Genomic DNA, 13,509 nt, shown 5'->3' with positions numbered 1-13,509 from the left:
GAACAACAGACGGACTCACCCGACGAGGTTGTTGTCAATCAACCAATTTTTGAGAATATAAAAAATCATACTAGTTTTGATGAGGTATGGTAATGAACCGATTTATTTCTTTTTTATGTTTTTATGTGTATTTATAATTATATTGTACTACTATGTTCATACACATAACATTTATACGTTCATATACATAACATCCATAATTACATACAACTAACATCTAAAAATTAAATTCATGTTTATTAGATATTACATCCATACACGTATCATTTTTTAGTTATTGCATAAGTAACTATAAAGTTAATACAAATATTTCTAAATTTTATCATAATTGAATTTTAAAAAATGTCAAATTCTTAAATTAATTTATTCAATTGATAAATTTACTCATAACATCCATAAATTCATACACATGACATCCATAATTTCATATTAATAACATCCATAATTTATACTCATAATATTCATAATTTCATACCTATGATGTCTATAATTAATAAATTTTTATAATTAATATTATCAAATTTTAAACTATACGTATTATTGTATTCTTTAAATTATCTCATATGTGCACTAGTAGGTCATAATTTTAATTATTTTAATATTTTTATTTAATATTCATATGTATGCTTATTTATTGATTTTAATATGACAAGTTAATAATTATTTTTAAAAAAATTTTAAATTTTTGTTTATATTTTATTTTTTATTTTTTAATAGTCTATATGTAAAATATAAGTTATATAATAGAAGTTGTTAAAAATTTTTAATTTAACTTCCATAATTTTTGCAGAGAATTATTGTATTTAATGGATAATAATGTGATTGAGAAATGTTAAGGATTTGATTTGAGATAAATTGAAACTGATTTTGTAAAGAACATTAATGACTCCAAATATGCAGTAAAATGGTAGGTGATAAGGAGAATAAGTGATAAAGAGGTGCATGTCACTTGCTTATCAAGAGAATAGAAATTTTTACATGACATTTCTATATTGTAATTATTTTTTTGGCTACCTAGCATCTCCCTTAATATAAAGTGTTATATTATGGCATTTCAAATCGTATGACGTGTAACACCCTACCACACTAAGTTTTATGCTTAAGTCGTAAAACAGAGGTGGTGTGGTATTACGACCTCTAAAATAAAATGAGTATATATATAATAGCAGAAGAATTATAATATGTTAGGAGCCTTGAAGAATAGAGGAAATAAAAATCGCGAAATAAAAGCGCAACGCTCAAGGTACGAGTTAACTTACGTGCTAAGAAAACCATAATTATTAAACATAAGATAACAGAAGTAGGAATAGAGTGCCAAAGATACAAAATAACAAGCTTCTAACTCAGCCCGCGAAGTCAAGATTTGCCAGAGAATATTTACACATATATACATACATGCCCAAAACCCAAAGGTTCATATACACAGTCCTGCCTATCCATAAACCTCTAAGAGGATCTAAAAAGAACAAGTTATGCGGAGAGAAAACTAAGTACATATATATACATCACTGTACAGCAAAAACTACCCAGTAACCACTCTGCTTCAAGAGTCCAGACACCTAACGAGATGCCTCTCGACCTGCATCTGAAAACAACATAGTATGGAATGAGAACCAGAGGTTCTCAGTATGGTAAAGGTGCCACACACATAATATATAAGGTTCTGGAATGCCAAAGGCAATCCTAGAACGCCGACACTCAAATTATAGAGCTTAAAGTATTAAACCGGAGCCACAAAAGGTGGTTTTCTAAGAATATTTAAACCTAACTTAACTTAACCTTAAATCTAAGTCTCATACTACCATTCCTCCATACCTCCAAATCCATCATGCATTCTCACAGACAAATAGACAGATAAAGACAAGCACAAGAAGGTTAAAAATACTGCAAGTAACAAATACTCATTTAACATGGCAAATACATATAGGCACACCCAATTAAAACACAAGCAAGTAATTCAAGTAATATGCATATGATGCATGCCTGTCCTATAGCTGATGAGGCTCATCTGTCGATTATCCAGCCAACCCGACAAGTCTGAATTGAACTTAGACTGTTCCTCGACGTGCATCCCCAAGAGTCTATGCATAGCTTTTTCTCAAATAATCGATATTGCTCAATGGGGGTAACATTCCCGGGAATTTATATAGTGCTCGGTCACACTTACGTCGTAGGGTCAATAGAGTATCGAGTTTTCAACCTGGTACACGTGGTGGCAAGCCACAATACTTTATCCAGAGAATCTCGTATCTCAGATCATTCAAATTCATAAGCCATATAAATAATTCAATTATAATTCATCAACATTGAAAAGAGAACTTTTGCGTGGTCTAGAAATTCGCAGATAAATCCTCGTTGCAGGTATAGCTTCTAAACCAACAAAAGTCCTTTCTTACAAATGTTTTGGTTGTTACAAGTAACAAACCCCTTAAAAATTGATAACCGAAGTATTTAAACCTCGGGTCGTCTTCTCAAGGAACTGCAGGGAAGTATGTTCTTATTATTGGTTATGGAGATTGTAAATCGGGGTTTTGAAGATGAGGAACAAGTAATTTAAATTGCAATTAAAATAGGTAAATGACTGTAAAATAAATAAATAACTGTAAAATAAACTTTTGGTAAGGTATGAGAAATTAGAAGTCCTATCCTAGTTATCCTTATCAATGACGATGAAGATTGAATCTTAATTCCACTTAGTTAGCCTCTACTTAAAGTAAAGAAAGGTCAAGTGACTAATTATGTTGATCTTCAAATCATAGTTAATCCCTAAGGAAAGATTGAGATTATTGAAGTTCAATTCAATTAGCAAAGATAACAATTATCAATCATGTTGAGTTTGATAACTCCTGAGTTACTGATTTCTTAATCAAGACAAAAGGGGAAAAGTAAATCTACTGGAATAAAAATGTCTTCAAATTGGAAGCAACAGTAACATAAATAAAAGAGAGTAATAATGAACTGAAATACCTCAAATAACATTAATTCAAAGAATAATTCGTAACATAGAAGAATTCGTAAATTAAATTGAGAAGCTAAATAAAAAAGAATGTTGAACCTGATAAAAATAGATAATCCTCAAAGCAAAAGAAATCCTAATTCTAAATCCTAAAAGAGAGAGGAGAGAACCTCTCCCTCAAAACTACATCTAATTCATGAAAAGTAACTAATTGGAGACTCTCCTTGGAATGGATGCATTTCCTCACTTCATAACCTCTGATCTGTACCTTCTGGACTTGGATTTGGGCCAAAAAGGGTTTCAGAAATCGCTGGGAGCGTTTTCTGTACTTTCTAGTGCGTGGCCTCTGTCACGCGTCCGCGTGGGTCACGTGGTCGCGTCATTTGAGTTTTCCTTGCCACGTGGTCACTTCAATCATGCGTCCGCGTCATATGTGTTTCGCTCAAGGTGCGCGATCGCGTCATTCACGCGGTCGCGTCACTGTCAGTTTCTTCAAAAACTCCGTTTTGTGCTTTCCTTCCATTTTTGTATGTTCTCTTTTCATCCTTTAAGTCATTCCTGCCTTAGAAGATCTGAAACTACTCAACACATGAATCACGGCATCGAATGGAAGTAAAGTGTAATTAAAATAATTACTTTTAAAGCATAGGAAATATGTTTTTCACATACATCACAAAATAAGGAAGGGAAAGTAAAACCATGCAATTAACATGAATAAGTGAGTGAAGGATTTAATAAATCACTTAAATTAGGCACAAAATATATCATAATATATGGGTTCATCAAACATCCACATCATTTTCAATTGCATCTCATTCTTCATCATACATCAATCATATTCAATCCTTATCCTTCATTATCACACCTCCATTCCGTCCATCAATAGTTCCAATTCAAAACATAATTCATTCTTTTCTAAATGAATCAAACTTAAAACATACTCATTTTCTTAATAACTCAAATCAAACCATATAATCTTTGAATCTAAATCTTTTTAAACAATCATCTAAACAAAATCTCTAATTTTTATAAAATTTCGGCAGCATCTCCTCTAAAACTCGGACTTTGCCACCCTTTTCGGGCCCAAACCTGAATTCTTTTCATTTCAACATACCCTTCCTTATCATCATAACAACACCACAATAAATCTACCTCAGATCAACAATTATACCCATACAATATTCAAATCCATCATCCAAAATTCAACCAAGAATCATAGTTCACAAATCCTAGGCTTTTAACACCAAATAACATTTCTCATTATCATAACAACCTCCATAATAGTTATACCTCAAATCAATAATTCACCAAATCACCAATTAATCAACAAGCACCAAACCAACCATGTTCATCAACAAGATACTAAGTATCAAATATACACATGCAATCCAACTTATCCGATAGTCATCTAGCCTAAGTTTTCACATAACATTATATATTAAATGCAAGAAACCTAAACCATACCTTGGCCGATTTCCACGTAACGACCCAAGCAATTTATTCAAAATCAAGACAGCCCCTCAAAATTCAACAAACTCTAAGCTCAGCTTCCTCCAAGTTTCAATATTCACAATTTCAAGCTCCAACTATTTATTCACAACCTAATACACATTTATAACACACATATATCCAATTTAATACTTAAAGCTCAAATTCAATGAAATTAAAATAGAATTATCGTATCCTCACCTTATCCAAGCTTCACATAAGTAAGAGTGAACATTTTCTTCAAGCTAATTAGATTCTAAAACATCAGAAATAAAAAAATTCAACATTCCCACTCAAAATTTGAAAATTAGGGGAAAGAAGAGACTGAAGTGAAATAGCAAGTTACCTATAAAATTATTCCGGTAAAAACGTAGAGCTCGACGCGGTAAACACGTGGCCGCAAACGGTGTGGCGATTGGAGACTGAACGGAGAAGTTACGGGATTTTGAAATCACCGTAAAGGTTGGAAGTGGCTTTCGTTCTTCCCCTCCCTTTGCTTGCTGCAACGTAACTAATGGAGGAAGGGGGAAAAGTGGGTTCACTTAATGTCCTATTGGGCTGGTTTGGGCCCATGGGTTCGGTTCGGGTTTGGTTCGGTCTATTCGGTCTAATCTTGGATTAATTTTTTAAAAATTAGTGTCAAAATTCTCGTTTTGACGAGCTCTATCCTATTTTAATATAATATTCGCATTTCTGATCTTCTTTATTAAAAAATTAATTTATTAACTAATTATTTACTAATTTATCGGAGTTTACGTGACGTCTCCGTTAAAATGACGCGTCTAAGATTTTATTATAATTAAATAGGTATTTCAAAATAATTAAGGGTAATATTAGAGAAACAAAAAAAAGTAAAAATTTATCTAATTTAATATTTATTATTTTAGTCTCTAATTAATAAAAAACTAATTAAGCAAAATAAATATAATTAACTAATTTAAGACACTAATTTGATCATGTTAAAATATTGATTATATCATCTTTTTGTTTGTAAATGTCATGTTGATATTTTAACATTTTATATTAGCATTAGAGATGAGTTGAGATTCACAATTTATGAATTTAAGAATCAATTTAATCATTTTTAAAAGTCAACAAATTTTTATGAACGTTCACAATTTTAGAAACTAAACTTTCCATTATTTCTTTAATTATATATATCACATAACTTTTTTTATGTTATAATCTCACTATCTTTCTTACAGAAAAAAAGGGGATAAAAGCGGTTAAACTTGTTTAAATAATGGTTGTTAAGAAGACTCTAGTTGTTGTTATTGTTATAAGATACTTCAACTAAAAATAAACAAAAAGAAAAATCTTGTGAATTTGGGATATGAAGATCTATGCTTGTGGAGAAAATAGGGATTACTGTAGAGAAGAGAATGATGATTAAATTTGGGGTTTAAAATTTTTAATTTTGATCTAGGGACCAAATTGCACCATAAAAGTTTACTAATCCACGTCAGTTAGTCGTTACCTGGCCAGTGTGTCACGGAGGAGTCCAAATCAACTTTCCGGTGGTGCCAGGTGGACGCAATGTACCGGAAGGACGAATCTGAGTTTCAGAGTGCAACTTCAGGAACGAATATGAATAACTTTTAAATTCAGAGATTACTATAAAGTTCGATGCAATTTTAGAGACTACTTTAAGACTTATAAGACATTAACTATTTGATGAGTCATGTTATATAACCTTATAATGTTTACCGAAGAATAAAACTAAAAGTATCTAATATTTTAAAAAACTAGGAATTAAATAAATGTCATTATTTATTATGAAAAAAAAAATTCTTCCGATTCGAAGGTTAATCTATTTATTAATTTAAGAAAAGAATTTATCTACATCTTCTTAATTATCTACAATCCATTATATTTTTCTCATTAAATTAAATTAAGTATTATTAGGTCATTCTTATATCATAAATGTTTCTTATATACCCTATTTTAGCTATCACTTGAGTTCCTAACTATTAAATTAATTTAAAGATTTTAGTTAATATATACTCTAAAAATATATAATAAATTTATTATTAATAAAATTTTTAAATATTTATATTTAATAAATATAAAATAAATATATTAAAGATTTATTTTTTTTATATTTTTAATAAATTTTTTTAGTTTAAAAATGTAACATATATTTTTAAAATATAAAATAAATAAATTTTTATTAATATATATTAAAAATAAATTAAATTATATATATTATGAATATAATCGATTAATTTAGTGGTTGATTTTTTATATGTATATCATATTTTTTTTATTATCAATGTTACTTACTTGTTGAAGTTTAAATTTGGGATATGAGAAAAATCTAGCCTAGACATCATCTAGACCCAGTGAGCTAGTCCCAGCTGGCCTAATAAACGATTTATAATTACATTAATTACATGCTTATCTTCTAAAATAATGTGATGCATTACCTGAGCATTTTAAAAGTAGCCAATTGGATCGGCAAAATGCATGCATTCACACCTTGTTATCCCATAAAATAAATGAGGGATAGCCCTCAAGTTTAGACTTTTTCTTTTACATAAATAAGAAAAGGAAACCTAAAGCAATTCTCCACTTCCCATAAGGCCATACCCTCTCTATATTTCGGGGATGGATTCTGATTGGTAAAAGAAATTAAGAGTGTAAAGTATAATTATAAATTTTTTGTTTTTTTATATTTTATTTTTAGTTTTATTTATAAAATTAATAGTAAGAGATTATATTTTATTTTTTTAATTATTAAAAAAATTAAGAGAATCCATTTCATCTGTATCCTATATAAAAATCAAGCCCCTCAAAAGGAATTAGAAAAGAAAAGACAATCAGCAATGGTGAAACTGTGGTCATGAACCAACCAAGTATCCTTTAAAGGGTGTTTGGAAACCCTTAAAATTTAACGATAATTGAATTTAATTTTATTATTTAAAACAAAAATAATTAAATTAATTTAGATAAATTTAATTTTATTATCTTTTATTAAAATTAATTTTAATTCAAATAAGTTCGATTTAAAATTTTATTACTTAATTTAAAATATCTAAAATATTTTTATTATAATTTAATTATTTCTTAATTTTCATACTTATTTTTTCTCAAGATCTCCTACTTTTTAATACATCCTCTTTTCTACGTTCTTTCACCACTTTCGTGCCTTTTTCTTTTTTTTTTTTTCAACTTATTGAATGCATGTCTATTTATTTAAGAAAGTTTATTATATAAATCTAAAAAAATATCTATCCGTATAAATTTTAATTTAACTTAAATTAATTGACACCAAATATTTGTCAATTTGCTATGTTTGAATATTTGAAGTGAAGTTATGTCAATGATGATACTAGCAAAAAATGACATAATTTTATTTATCCTATTTTAATGATATTAATTAGTTGCTATAATTTATTATTAATAACTAATTTTATTTTACTTGTTATGTCATTATATTGCTAAACAAGTTGGTTCTTAAGGTAGCGTTTGGTGGAGAGACAGAGATGGAAAGACTAAGACCGAGATTGAGAGACAGAGACTAAGAGATAGAGATTGAAATAAATCTCAATATTCTGTTTGGTGCAAAGTGGGAAACATAAATTGAAACAAGAATGAAATTCTAATTTAATTTGTATAAAAGGTAAAATTGGAATTAATTAATTAAAATGAAGGTATTTTAGGTATAAAATATTATTAAAGTTTCAGTTTCCATCTCTGAAAATTTTAGTCCCATGTGTCCTTATTTTTTGGAGGTACTAAACTACTGAAATTTTGATAACAGAGACAGAAATTTTAGTACCAGTCTCTAAACCAACAAACATAATACTGAGTCTCAACCTCTCAGTCTCTGTCTCAGTACCTCAAAACAAACGCTACCTAATAGTTCATATTTACTTTTTGTTGTTGGTTTGTCGTTAAAATCAATCATAAAGAATTCATTTAATTTTTTTAATTAATAACAATATTTTTTAAATTTAATATTTTTAGATTAATATAATTTTTTGTTTTTAGAAAGTAAACAAATTTTAGTTGAAAAAAAATTAGTTAAAAAATATAATTTTTTTAATTATTTTATATAATTTAATAAATAAGTATATTGTTGAGTTAAGAAATTAACCAAATTAATTAGTGATGACAAACATTATTTTTGAGCAAAATAAATAATTAGTGTTGATTAATTATATTTGTATATTACTAATTATTTATTGTTACAGGCCAAATCCAATTCCATAGCCCAAATGGAATGAAAAGCAAACAGAAAAGAATGGTGGGCGGAAAACAAAATAGAAGCCCAAGGAAAAGAAAAGAAAGAAGTCAGATGGGTTGCTCAAATGAATACCCGACCAAACCCAGCTTAATTTCAATTCCCTCCATATTGCTCCAACTAAAGCAACGTTCCCCTCTCTTTTGTCATAGTCAAATCAGAGCTTCAGAAAAGTAAGAAAGAGAAAGAGAGAGAGCTTCCTCCCTAAGCAAAACACCGAAGAAGCAAGAAAGAGAAATTAAGCTTGAAAGGCAGATGTCATTTCAACAAGTTCAAACCAAATCAAGCTTAGGTTAAAGGTAACCCATTTCCTCTTGCATGCATTATATCTTCTTCTCTTCTTCCCAACTCTCTGCTCTGTCTGAAATAAAAAACAACGGAAAGTGGTTTTCTGTTCTACTCTGCTGCATATCCACGGTCTTAAACATGACTTGGGGACCAAGTTGGTGTTCAAGGGCTCAGATCAAGTTGACCATTGGAAGATTTCTATGGTTGCTGTTTTATGGCTTTCGGTCAAGATGAGGAAGTCAGAAGGAGAGTTTCTACTCTGGGAATTAAGGAGAAAAAGTGAATATGTGGGTTGGTGAAGCTCAAGGCTCAAGGTGTTGACCTTGGAAGAATAACCCAGCAACATGCAAGGAGATAAAAGAGGTTTGCTGTTCATTCAGAAACCAAGGAGAGGAAAACCAGTGAATAGAGATTCTGTTCTGAGAGAGCTCTTTGAAGAAGTTCAACTAACTGGACAGTATAACCTAATCAAAGGTGCATTCCGCCAGTATGAAGAACTGAATCAGAGGCTTGCTAATCTGGTTTTTTGCATAGCACAGAGGCTGTTGATGAAGTCAATCTCCTTCATGTTTTACTGATTGTAATGTACTTTTCTAAGTTTATCTTTCTGTAATTTCTTGTGAGAAAAAGCATTGTGAGAAAGTTCAAGTAAAAGCCATGAGTGGAAAAAGGCTGAGTGATACACTTGAGAGAAAAGTCTAGAGTTATTTTCAGATTTATTTAGGTATGTTTATGTCTTGTATCTTGTACCTGTGAGGTATCCCTTTCTTAGTTGGGTTAGCACTAAGAGTGAATAGTTAGGTATTAGCATAGCCAATGTCAAGTTAGGTTAGAACTTGAGTGTGAAATGATTGGGTCAATCTTGTAAAATTGGTGTATGTAATACTGTTAACTATAGTGGAAATTCCTCCATTGTTGTGGAGGAGACTGGATGTAGGTTGCATAGCACAAGGCAACCGAACCAGGATATATGCTGGTGTTAGCTTTTCTCTTCTCTGCACTGTTATGTTTTCTGATATTCATGAGATAAAAATAAATTGTCTCATAAATTTCCGCTGCTGAGTTCAAATAGAATCAGAATTGAAAGTTTGTTTAAAAATGGTCATAACAGCAACTTAAAAGAAAGGCATAGATTCAATCCCCCTTTTCTAAGCCTACCACAACCTTCAATTGGTATCAGGAGCTAAGGTCTCAAGAATCAAGCTTAACCGCTTGGAGCAAAGATCCAATGGCGAACAACTTGGGCACAACCAAAGTTGTCTACACCCTCACTAAAGGCCAGTCAAACAACCGGCCACCTTTCTTCAACGGGAAGAACTACTCCTACTGGAAAGAAAGGATAAGGATTTTCATCCAATCCATTGACTACAACTTATGGAAGATTGTTCTCAGCGGTCCCAAGATCCCAACAAAAACAAGTGCTGATGGAGTGGTGACTCCAAAAGAAGAAGCTGAATGGAATGAAGATGATAAGAAGAAGATAGAGCTGAATGCTAAAGCAATCAACCTTCTTCACTGTGCTATCAGCTTTGAAGAATACCGAAAGGTGTCTAGCTGCAAGACAGCCAAAGAAATCTGGGAAAAACTCCAGGTTACACACGAAGGCACTAAACAAGTCAAAGAAACGAGGATTGATATGCTGCGAAAAGAGTACGAGATGTTTAGCATGAAGGATGGAGAAAGCATTGATGAAGCGTTTGAGAGATTCTCAATCATAATCAACAACCTTGATGCTATAGGTACAAACTATGCAGAACAAACCTTGGTGAGAAAACTCCTTAGAAGCCTCACAAAAGAATGGAAAAACACTGCCACTGTCCTAACTGAGATTAACAACATAAGTCCCATAACCTATAATGAGCTGAGAGGAAAACTCCTTGCCTATGAAGCCACACACACAAATACAGACTCAAAGAAAAAGGGAATAGCCCTCAAGTCACAAATAGAACCGAAAGAGAGTGAGTCTAGTAATGGTATCTCAGATGACGAGCTTTTGTTTTTTGCTAGGAGATTTAGAAGGATGATGAAAAACAAGGGCAAATACAAGGGTTCAAGTTCAAAGGAGCACAAGATCGACTTGAGCAAAGTGACGTGCCATCATTGCAAGGAGGCTGGACACTTCAAGCTAAACTGTCCAAAGCTCAAAAAGGAGGACAAAGGAAAGAAGGAAAGGAAGAGAGTACCCATGGCAGCTTGGGAGGATCTTGAGAACGACTCAAATGAAAAAGAAAAATCTGAAGGAGATGACAAAGACTGCTTCATGGCTGGAAACAACAATCTTGATGAGGTAAATTACTATGATTTGACCATTGAGGACTTACATGCTATTGTTGATGATCTCACTTTAAACACCTCAAAACTTCTTGACAAGTACAATGAATGCAGATCTGAAAGAGATGTGTTAAGAGCTGAAAATAATTTTTTAAAAGAAAAAGTGAAGGAAACTGAATGTGCTTTGGACATCATTGAAGAAAACATATTTCTAAAATCTGAACTTGAAAAATTAAAAGGAAAGCACATTGTGGATCCTTCTCATGAGTTAATTGCTGAAAATGAAAGATTAAATGATATGATTAAAAGGCTGAATGGTGACTTAGCAAAATTTGCTCAAGGTTCTAGTAACTTGGACAAACTACTTGCAAGTCAAAGAACATTATTTGAAAAATCTGGTTTAGGCTACATAGCCAAGGAAGATGCAGTTTTCAACACTTCCTCTATAAAATTTGTGGCTTCTTCATCAAATACCAAATCCATACCAATCAAATCGGGTATTGGATATGTTTCAACTTTTGAAGAAAAATTTGATGAAGTGTACACAAGTGAAACTGAGCCTTCACTAAGAACTGATCCGAGTTCAAACCGGCCAGGTTTGGGTTACATTTCGAAAAATGAGGCTGCTTTCAAGAAACCACCATTTTACAACAAAACCTCATTTTCGAAAGGTAAAAATATTCAAAGAAATTCTGGTGAAAATACTTTTGTAAAAAGGAATAACTTTAATGAAAATCAGTTTGTCAAAAGAAATGCATCTCCTCCAAAAACCAAAAAATTTCAACACTTTAATCATTTCAAGCAATATAACTCACCTCAATTTCAGCGACACACATCAGAAAATCATTGTGTCAATTGCAAGAAATTTGGTCACTCATATGCACAATGTTTCATTGAAAAGAGAGTTGTAGGAAACAAAGTTTATAATGTTGTCTGTGATTTCAATGCACTTGGGCAACTAAGATGGATTAACTTCAAAGGATCCAAATTAATTTGGATACCTAAGGCTACTTGAAACTCTTCATGCAGATTTGCCTAGCATCCAAGAACAAAAAAGACATGTGGTACATGGATAGTGGATGTTCAAGGCACATGACTGGAAGGTCAACTTACTTCATCAAACTAAATAAGTATGATGGAGGTTTTGTGACCTTTGGAGATGATGGTAAAGGTAAAATCATTGCTGTTGGAAAAGTAGGTAATGAAAAATCTACTTTCATTGATGATGTACTTTTGGTATGTGGTTTGAAACACAATCTTTTGAGTATAAGTCAGCTGTGTAACTTAGGATATTTAGTAATTTTCAAAAGGCTTGAATGCTGTGTTGTTAATGAAAGAACAAATGAAGTGATGTTTGTTGCCAAGCGCTTAATAATATGTATGGACTTACTCTTGATGAACTAAAAGATCAAAATGTAGCTTGTCTTCACTCTAAAGAATCTGAAAAGTGGTTATGGCACAAAAGATTGGGTCATGCAAGTATGTTTCAAATTAACAAACTTGTAAAGAAAGAATTAGTAAGAGGCTTTCCTTTAATAAAGTTTGACAAAGACATCACTTGTGATGCTTGCCAAATGGAAAAACAAACAAAAAGTTCTTTTAAAACAAAGGAAGACATCTCTACTAAAAGACCACTTGAGTTGCTACACATTGATTTATTTGGTCCAACAAGAACTCAAAGCCTAGGTGGTAAACATTATGGTTTAGTAATTGTGGATGACTATACTAGGTTTGGTTGGATTTTATTTCTTACACACAAAAATGAAGCCTTTTCGGCCTTTGAACCTTTTTGCAAGAAAATTCAAAATGAAAAGAATATGAAAATCTCTTCTATAAGAAGCGATCATGGAACTGAATTTGAAAATAATTTATTTGAATCCTTTTGTGAGGAATTTGGAATATCTCACAACTTCTCTTGTCCAAGAACACCACAACAAAATGGTGTTGTGGAAAGAAGAAATAGAAGCATACAAGAGATGACAAGAGCTATGCTTTGTGAGAGTAATGTTCCAAAATTCCTTTGGGCTGAAGCGGTTAACACGACTTGCCACATTTTGAATAGAACAATCATAAGGATATTTTTGAAGAAAACCCCTTATGAACTTTGGAAAGGCTACCCACCAAACTTAGATTACTTGCACATCTTTGGATGCAAATGTTTTATTTTAAATAACAAAGAAAATTTGGGAAAATTTGATCCAAAGGCTTATGAGTGTTTGTTTGTAGGATATTCCACAACTAGTAAAGCATATAGGGTTTA

The 13,509-nt window shown here is 31.4% G+C and overlaps 1 long non-coding RNA gene across 1 annotated transcript; it reads right to left on the bottom strand.

Moving 5' to 3' along the window:
- Positions 1-2,954: 2,954 nt before the first annotated feature.
- Positions 2,955-4,957, bottom strand: LOC110267606 (uncharacterized). The gene is made up of 3 exons (XR_015883366.1): positions 4,791-4,957; positions 4,646-4,700; positions 2,955-4,557 (listed from the first exon to the last, which is right to left on the bottom strand). It is a non-coding gene; the product is annotated as an uncharacterized LOC110267606 (long non-coding RNA).
- Positions 4,958-13,509: the final 8,552 nt, after the last annotated feature.

Source organism: Arachis ipaensis, chromosome B10, assembly GCF_059453495.1.
Source record: "Arachis ipaensis isolate K30076 ecotype BB chromosome B10, ASM5945349v1, whole genome shotgun sequence".
NCBI lineage: Eukaryota > Viridiplantae > Streptophyta > Magnoliopsida > Fabales > Fabaceae > Arachis > Arachis ipaensis.
Note: the sequence above shows the minus strand (reverse complement) of the source record. Positions and strands in the feature narration are given on the sequence as shown.